The following is a 9,194-nucleotide window of genomic DNA, read 5'->3' on the forward strand; positions in this document are numbered from 1 at the left end:
GCTAGTTGCCTTTGTTAGATGGGTAGGGTCGGAGTTGCACACAATGAGTTCACCGTATACCTTTTTTCACCCTAACCGCACTGGCAGCAAGTTTCCCAAGGAGCCATTCTATGTCTTCCAACACAAGAACATTGACACTTCTTTAAAGGTATGGTCTGGTATTGCTGTGAGTGTGGAGGGGGACAATCTCCTGTGTTTTGAACTCAAGCACCCTCCCCCCCCAAAAAAAGTTAAAATAGTTTACGTGCAATATGAATTCGAAATACAACACAGGAGGGAAGTTTATATAACAATAAGCACATTAAATCTTCCCCTCACAGGTCAAAAGAGAACTCAAAGGCCTTGTAGAAAACGGCTTTACACAGTGACACACCAAGGTCATAGTCAAATGAAAGGTTCATGTCACAGCCATTCACCCAATCAGACGCAGTCAAAAGAAACCGAGCTCCGGATTTAATCTTAATCGGCTGTGAGGATGGAATAAATATTCAGCCAGATGATTGTAGAAACAGTTTGGGGGAAGGGCTGCTTTGAGGCAGAAAGGAGGCCAACATTGAAACGGGGCGACTGCAGGGCATGGCTAGTCACCCATGCAGCACACTGAAACACGAATCAGGGAGGTTAAATCCACACCAATGGACGCGGAGAAGAAGAAAAGGGGATTAGCCGTTACTTTCACAAACTGGCTTCAGTCCATGTACAACATCGCAGGAGACACTTGGCAGAAAAGTCCCATTTCCAAGGGAGGGCGGCCTCGGCAAGCCACATCCAGAAAGCAAAGACAGGAATCTGTCCATATACGCATACAATCATGAGTCTGTGGTTATTTATTGCCTTAAACATCCCGTCTCTCCACCCCATTCCCCACCCTCCCAGTTTTTTATCCACAGAAATTAGATACACACACTGACAGCTGTACAATGGGCCTGAAAGACCTTGTACGTTAATACAATAGAACGTTGTACGATATGCTTCAAGGAGGTCATGTTTTGGTCTGTGACAAAAGAGTCCTTGGGATAGTGATGTGGTGAGGCGGGCCTGTGGGTGAAGCGATGACTAGGCTGTGTGATCAAAACACAGTCACCTCCATACAAGGCGGATTCTGATGAGCTAGCTTGCAAAGCACACATCATATGAGATGTCCAACCGAGGTCACTGGAGGATTCTTGGCCAGGCTGATCGAGAAGGCCCAGCAGGAGTACAGACTTTAACATGTGAACAACTTAGTTCTTGTTGTTCAGCCTGGTCTTAGCCACAGACGGCCAATTGCTCTTTGCCATATGTACACTTCATATGCCATTTTACTCTTCATATTCCATTTTACTCATATATATTCCTTTTAGGAAAAAAGATCCAAATAACATAACATGTGTATTTGTAAAGTGCACGTTCACCCAGAAGAGTATCTTGGCACTGAATAACAGGAGTTTCTTGTTACTCAACCCAATGGTACTCATTTTATCGACGTCAGAAGGATGAAAGGCTGAATGGACCCACCAGGAGTCGAACCTGTGACCATGAGGTCAAACACGGCCCCTACAGTGGTCGCATTACCAACTGCCGAGTTAGTGGCGGGTGGTTGTCTGGGAGAACCGAGTGGATGAACAACTGTAGGAAATAAACAGCCACTGAGGGCACAGATTCAACATCTATAAGGAAGCACTGGTAAACCAATCACAGCAGTCACCTGTTATTTCGGGAAATTCTAGGCCTCTTCAACTGCTAACAAAGATTCAACCTGAAACTTATGTGCAAAAAAATGGTAAAATGACCCCCTATTAATGGGGAAGGAAGCATTTTTGAGGAGTATAATTTAATAAACATGTACAAGTGCTATGTGGAATAAATTTGACACCAACACCGGAAAGGAACAATTCGTATATATGTGTTGTAACCTAGTTCTGGTTTCCCCCCGGGACCCTATGACAAGTGGTGTGTGCCAGCTCTCCTGCGCGAGAGCATCCCTTGCCCCCCACCCCTCCCATTGGTTCTCCAACATTCCATCCTGTCCAGGTTCCGTTCCCCTGCCACCCACTGCCATTATTATTCTGACTAACTGACCTTCGCACCGCCTTAAGGTGTGGGGCTGATTTAATAAACTTCTACTTCATACTTCACCTTGACCCTGACTTTCATTTCAACAGTGGCGACGAGGACCTCAGCCCCTCACCACGAACCCACTGCCTTCCAATTTGAATGCGGAAGCAACCTCTTCTAAAGGCACGGTGCAACAGGTCAAGAGCTAAGGAAAGCTCCGTAATTCCGGCTAGTCGACTTTTGAGCGGGTCGAGTGTGAAATAGCCTTCGACTTGTGAGTAAGTCGAATGTGAAAGGAGCGAGGAACAGCTCTGTGATTTCGGCAAGCCGGCTTTTGAGCAAGTCGAGCGTGAAAGAAGCAAGGAACAGCTCTGTGATTTCGGCAAGCCGGCTTTTGAGCAAGTCGAGCGTGAAAGGAGCCATCGACTTTTGAGTGGGTCGAATGTGAATTCATCCATGGACTCATAGCAGATTTATGCTACTAGTGAGTGGTGAGCCGTGAAGTACAGTAAGGAAACTGAGCAGCCTCCATCAATCTCGGCAAGTGTAATTGAATAGTGACAGCGGTGAATGAACCGTGGATTTTCTAAAAAGTAAATGTAACCGGCGATTACTAATGAAACTCTGGGCGCTTTTGTGGAGCTAGTAAAGCAAAGACCCGAAGCGGATGATCACTGGATCCTGAACAAGTCTTAGAGGTGAGCCTGGGCAGCCGGGTTGTGGTGATTTAAGCTGCGCGTTAGCGTGTGTAGTGAGATCTTCTTCGCATACAGCGCAAACCCAAGCCAAACGAGACAACGCTGTGTGAAAGACAGAGAATTGCCAGTTGATAAGCGTTGAAAGGAGTTAGTGTGCTAAGTTCTCCACAAGACTGAAAATCAGTGCAGCGCTTGTCTAATGGACAGCGTCTTACGTTAAAGTAAAGTGCGTTTCGGTGAAAGGGAGGTGCGGCGCAAATCCGTAAGTTGTAACTGTCCGAATGAAAAAAGGGTGATACCTTGTGAAGCCTTCCCGCTTATGAATTAAAATGGACATTCTGTGGTGGAATAATGATGAAGACACCACTCACTGAGGCCGGAGGTGTGTGCCGATCCTCTGCGGTGTGAGAACCTGCCGGTGTCAACTTCTGGTGCCGAGGTTTGAGTGCCTCGAGTTGTGGATGCCTAAGTGGGACCACAGCCATCGATGAAATTTTCCCTGTCGGCCGAACCTTCGCTTCATGCGCATATTCCCTGAGGCAAATTCCAGTCAGCTGTTTTCGCGCTTCTTCCTCAAGCCAATCTGCGCATGCTCAACTGCGTGTGACGTCACTGGAACGCAGCGCTGGAGGCCATTTCGAGCAATAAGTAAACAAGGGCGTCCCACTCACGCCTCCCATGAGTCAGTGTTCAATCCTGTCAATGTTGTGATTGCGAACTGTGCACTAATTAAATACAAAAAGCTACTAATACTACAAGCATAACGTGAAAGTTCTAGATGGGTAACACCAACTGAAATAACACACGTCTCTGCTGCAATTACACGGATCGTGTTGCTCCCCTTCCTAGACTTAACCTCCCCCAATGTGAATAGAGGGTAAATCGCGAAAGGTAATCTACTCCACCTGGTGACACTTCATGAACTCGTTGGTCATCAAGATGATCGTGTGCATAAGCATTTAAAGGATCCCAATGCATAGAGTTCTCCACAGCGTCAAAGATTAGTGCCTCTCACAACTGTTTAGCCGTGTCCTAAGTGATTTGAAGTGCGACGGTGTAAACCCATGATTGTTTAATAGTTCAGCAGCACATTGTGAAGAGACCTTTCTGCACCAGTATGCGTCAGCCCCTTCTGGCCTTCCTGTACAAGTCTGACTGAAGAAAATCCTGTCAGGGGATCTTCGCGCCATAAACGCCCCTCCTGTGTACCCGTCTGCGCATGCGCCAAGGCGTGCCACGTCACTGGAACGCAGTGTAAGGCGCCATACGGTGTGAAACTTTCCGTGATAAAACACACAAAAGAGAAATAATACAAGTCTAATAGGTTTGCAACTGCAACATGGATAAAAACCTAATGTGCATTTTACCCCCACCAGGAAAAGAAACCAAGAAGGAAGCGAACAGTAATGTTTTTAAGGAGGTGATGGATGACTTAAGTGAACATTTCAAACAAAAACTATTGGCCAACACACAAAATGTCACAATGCACCGAGAAAATGGTGTTTGCAAAAATGAATGTAACATGAGTGGAACCAAACCTGAGAGTACCATAGACATAAATGGAGTTGGGATTGACGTTATCGCTGATTCAGGTTCGATCTGCACATTGATAAACATGAATATATGGAAAAGTAAATTGTCTGTGACACAAGGCAATGAATTGATGGAAACTGAAATGTCCCCGATAACATACACAGGAGAAAACATCAACCTAACAGGGGGTAGTGTAACGAAATTGAGCTATATGAAGAGAAGCACATGGAGTACGATTTATGTTTCAGAAGAAGGACCCTCGGTACTGGGGTGGGAAGAACAGAAGAAATGTAACAAAATGATAGATTCCAACCGTATTGAACCTTTGAATAGGCTGGCACAAATCAACAACAATCTCAGTTCAAGCTCCATGACGTTAAGTGAGGAGAAGCCATCTTCCATGACCAAAAGGGGATGGACAAAGGCTGCATGGAGTAAGATAAGGAAAAATGAAGCAGTCACTGACAAATTCAAAACTAAACATAATGCATTCACGAGTTATGAGGTAAAGGACAATATAAGTGAAGAAGTCCTGGTAGATAAAAGCGAACTGACCCATGGAGGAAGGTGTATGGTATCTCTGTCCACGGTACCAGTGGAGTACAATTGTAAATCTACCCGCCACCAAGATGTGGAAGTGTCGCACTCTACAGCAAGAATCAAGTCAACACCCGTCACAAGAAGGAATGACGCTGACGACCGTCACCTAGAAGAAAATGATGGTCAGTGTCTGGTAGAGTCGAAATGCAACATGCAAGGAGAGTATTATGACTGGTTATATGATGTAGAGCCAGAGAATGGAAGTAAAAACGCACACAAACACGTACTAGATCCTCACCCCAAAGCACAGATAAGGATTAACAAGAGGCTTGTGGAACGCTGGGGTGAATGTAAATTTAGAGACACAGATGACACAACCACATCCTTTAGGGGAACTCACGTGATGAAATTAGAGGAAGAACAGGTCCTTGCGGATGCAAGTATCGAAGGCATGAGAGTTGCTGGAAAAGAAAATACAAGTGACACTGGTACAGAGTACTACAAGAGATGTGATGTCAGAACCATCCCTGAGAGTGACAACGTGAGGGATACCCGTGGTATGAGTAGGTGTAAGCGCAGACGCGGCACATTATGGTCCTGGAAATATCCCAAGAAAAAGGATTCCAAAGCCGTGGTCCCTCACCAGGGTGGAGAAGTCAGTTCTAGTAACAGCAGACAGGAGCACTATACTATAAGGGAGTGCCATGGTGGAGAGAACGATGTGGAATCAGAAAAAGGGAACAAGAGGGCACTCAGACCAGTACCATGCCCACACCTTGTGGTAAACATAAGTACGGACTAGATGCATACAGGTCCTGCGGGCCAGCATAATACCTGTGGATAACAAGACCCAGCGAGCCCTTACGGAAGCTCACCATCCACGTTAGGAATGTGACTGTACTGTGTGAGGCCCTGCCACGATGAATGATGCAAAGTCTGATGATGTGGAATGGGTCACACCAAACACCAACATTGTTTCCACCCTGAAGGTTCCATGCTATGATATGTGAGTTGAGGACGACAACCAAGCTGGACACTGTCCCACACCCATAAACACAGCTCACGCCATCTCCCACCTGCCACTGACTCAGCTGACTGTCAACCACTCAGACCAGTCCCTGGGGGCCATCCCACGCACTCCGTTCACCAAACGGAGCTGTACGGCAACTCCCACTCTGTCTCTGAAGCCAGCTTGGCGGTCACTGCTTCAGCGTTGGGTGGGCAGAATCCACACGGAATCCCAGACTGACACACAGTGCGTTCCTCATCTCCCGTGGCAAATAGAACGTCAGGGAGAGTCTTCCTGATCCCTAATGTTTTAAAACTGTTTTGTGACCAATGTTTACCAGTTCACTCACCCCTAAAGTTCTTCCTGCCACACGTTGGACATACCTGTCAAAACCCTCAAGAGAGGAAGATGTGTTGTAACCTAGTTCTGGTTTCCCCCCGGGACCCTATGACAAGTGGTGTGTGCCAGCTCTCCTGCGCGAGAGCATCCCTTGCCCCCCACCCCTCCCATTGGTTCTCCAACATTCCATCCTGTCCAGGTTCCGTTCCCCTGCCACCCACTGCCATTATTATTCTGACTAACTGACCTTCGCACCGCCTTAAGGTGTGGGGCTGATTTAATAAACTTCTACTTCATACTTCACCTTGACCCTGACTTTCATTTCAACAATATGGAAAATCCCAACTTAGAATACAAGGGTAAATGCAGAGACTTAAAATGGGCAGCTTTGGAGGCCTTGGCCGTCTTCACTTGCAACCAAATCCCCTATTTCAGGCTTATCTTGGTACATAAGTGGGCTTTCATTAGCTATTTCATAAGAATATATGCCCGAGGCCGTTTTATGAAGCGTCCTCTGCCTGTCCTTCATCCTTGCGTAAAGACAGACAGCGCGCAGACGCGCCTCCATATAATTCTATCCCCAGACCCTCCCTCCCCTCTCCCTTTCCTAAAGATAGGAGGGTCCAGGCCTGTCGAGCAGAGGTCAGCAGGGACAGGGGTGCTCGAAAACATCACCGGAGCCATCATACAGCAGCGAGGGCCTGCTCTTTGTTACTAATACGGTTCGAATGAGAGCACTAAACTCAGCCTGCTGCTACCATGGGCGCTACACATCCCCCGGGAGGTCATATTTTTTTTCCCTCTGGGGCAGGTCACCCAATAAATATTGAAGAGGAGGCTGCCTTCGAAGACATCCTTTCTTCAATTCGTCACTGTGGGTCGCACAGCCTGTCATTGCCACAGGGGAACATAAAAGGATCGGATCATATTTTCGACGAGGGTGTAGGGTGGGGGGAGGGGGTACAAATCAATATTTGCATTATGGAAATCGCGGGCTCGAGTGGGAGGGCACCTGCAAAGCAGAATGCAAACATAGATGAATATTATCTGCAGCCATTTTACCTCCCCCTTCCCTTTTGCATTGGCCCACTTTCATGCAACCTCCTTTATTTTAATCCAATGGATGTACGGAATTATTACAGGGTTCTCAGTGCAGTGGATACATCTAATGTACTGCTACGTACCCATATTGTTTACCGATGCTTTTTTGTTACAATAACGACTGTTCCTGCAGCTCCATTCAATGCTTTTATTGACCCCCCCCAAATAAAGGATACCCCAGTTTTAACGATACCACCTATCTAGTTTTTAGATTCTTGATAAAATCGTGAAGAAATATGACGATTTTGCGTCAACATTTGCATTATCGTTTCTAATAATACGTAGAAACAAATGAGATTAACTGTAACATCTGGTTATCATTAATCCAGGACATGTAAAAGGCCTACTCTCGAAAACAAGCATAATACATTGATCAGGAACATTGGCACCCTGTTTTAAATATATAATCTTATTAAAGTATTACTATGATTGATATACTAACCTAAAATAACCAGGAATACGCGTGTAATAGAAATAGTTCTGTGAGCAAATATATAGGAGTTTGAACAAAACATTTATTAACGTTCCTGAAGAAAGTAGACAGCAATACTATCTATATACAACATTTTCAGAGTAAAATTCAATTTATACCAAGAGTAATATCGATAAAAAAATTATAATCAAATGCAAACCTGATAAAAAAGGCCTACAGAATTCGAATAAAATAAGCATATGAAAGTCTAACCTGACAGAAATCTGACAATACGTATATCCCCTAATATATTAGACCTATATAAATATATAAGAGCAAATAAACAAGTACTGCCGTTGCCCTTTCTTACCTGCCCCTGGGTAATAAGTTATCATGTAAACAGAAGGCCCCCCGGTCCTTGCAGCAGAGCTTTAGGCAGGTCTTGGCTGAGGTAGTTGGCAGGTGTTGGGGTGCTTCGCCGGGATGCAGGGGTGCCTAGATCTTGGCTTCAAGGAGCTGGCTCTGCTGTTCTTTGTTTATTGCGGCTTCACCCCGTTCTGTTCTCGGCTCAGAAATTAGAACCGCTTCAAAAACAGCTGATTGTGACGTGACAGCTACCAGATCCCTCCCTTTGCGGAGTCGCAATAATCACTTGCCCAATAGGAAAGGGACACCGTTGCAGATGGCTCCGCCCCTTTCAGCTTTGGACAGCCCCCGGCCTAAGGGGTATAGTATTATGAGGGACGCACAGGATTAGGCGGAGCGTGCGAGGAATGGCGAGAAACAGTAAAAGGACGACTGAAAAGCAAACTTTCCTTGAAAAATGCTGAAACCTGATATGGCCTTGGTGTTTACATACTGTAATATCCGTGCCGCCATATTGGATTTGAAAATAAACCGTCCCGTTTGAAAATACATTTGCAACTCCCGTTCTGTCCTATATTCGTACAAATACAAAATATTGAAGATTGATGACAGACGTATTGGTATTATTGACATCATGTTTAGGTGCTACGCTTTACTAGCTCCTGAAGTCATGTTTGATCTGAATGAGCCAGGGTCCGCCCACTTTGCATTTTCTTTTGAAAGGCAATGTTTAGGATGTCTGCATACGTGCCAACACTCCTAACGAACGCTCTAATTTCTAAATCTGAATCGGCTTTATTTTTATATTTCTCCCGTCCAGAAATACCTCCAATTAAATAAGAATCATACCGTTCCCATCGGTTTGGTTTTATACTGCCATGGGCAGTAGTAGTAGTATATCTTTATTCGATTTTCATAATAAAAGCACACTGTTAACAAACATTTCGGCAATACAATTTCAGACAGAAAGTGGATGGTGTGTGTATGTGTGTGTGTGGGGGCGGGGGGTAAACATGTTCCACAGTGATAATCCGATTGGCATATTAGGTTATGATTGGCACCTATTCTTTGTCGCTCAATCATAAAACCATATTACAAGCTCCATTATCTGTTTCTTGAAATGTAGTGATAGAGCGCGCGGGGTCACCCGACCAATAAT

At 45.4% G+C, this 9,194-nt stretch overlaps 1 protein-coding gene across 3 annotated transcripts in view; it reads right to left on the bottom strand.

Annotated features, from left to right (window-relative positions):
• TP53INP2 (tumor protein p53 inducible nuclear protein 2) overlaps positions 1-8,279 on the bottom strand; it is a 71,132-nt gene extending 62,853 nt beyond the window's left edge. The window contains exon 1 of one of the 3 annotated variants that reach the window (XM_078652170.1): positions 8,040-8,279. The gene's annotated coding sequence lies outside the window, so the exon portion shown is untranslated. The remainder of the gene's footprint in view (positions 1-8,039) is intronic. The other 2 variants (XM_078652169.1, XM_078652171.1) reach the window with 2 other exon arrangements.
• Between the last annotated feature and the right edge of the window lie 915 nt (positions 8,280-9,194).

The sequence above is a fragment of the Lissotriton helveticus genome, chromosome 7 (assembly GCF_964261635.1).
Source record: "Lissotriton helveticus chromosome 7, aLisHel1.1, whole genome shotgun sequence".
Classification (NCBI taxonomy): Eukaryota; Metazoa; Chordata; class Amphibia; order Caudata; family Salamandridae; genus Lissotriton; species Lissotriton helveticus.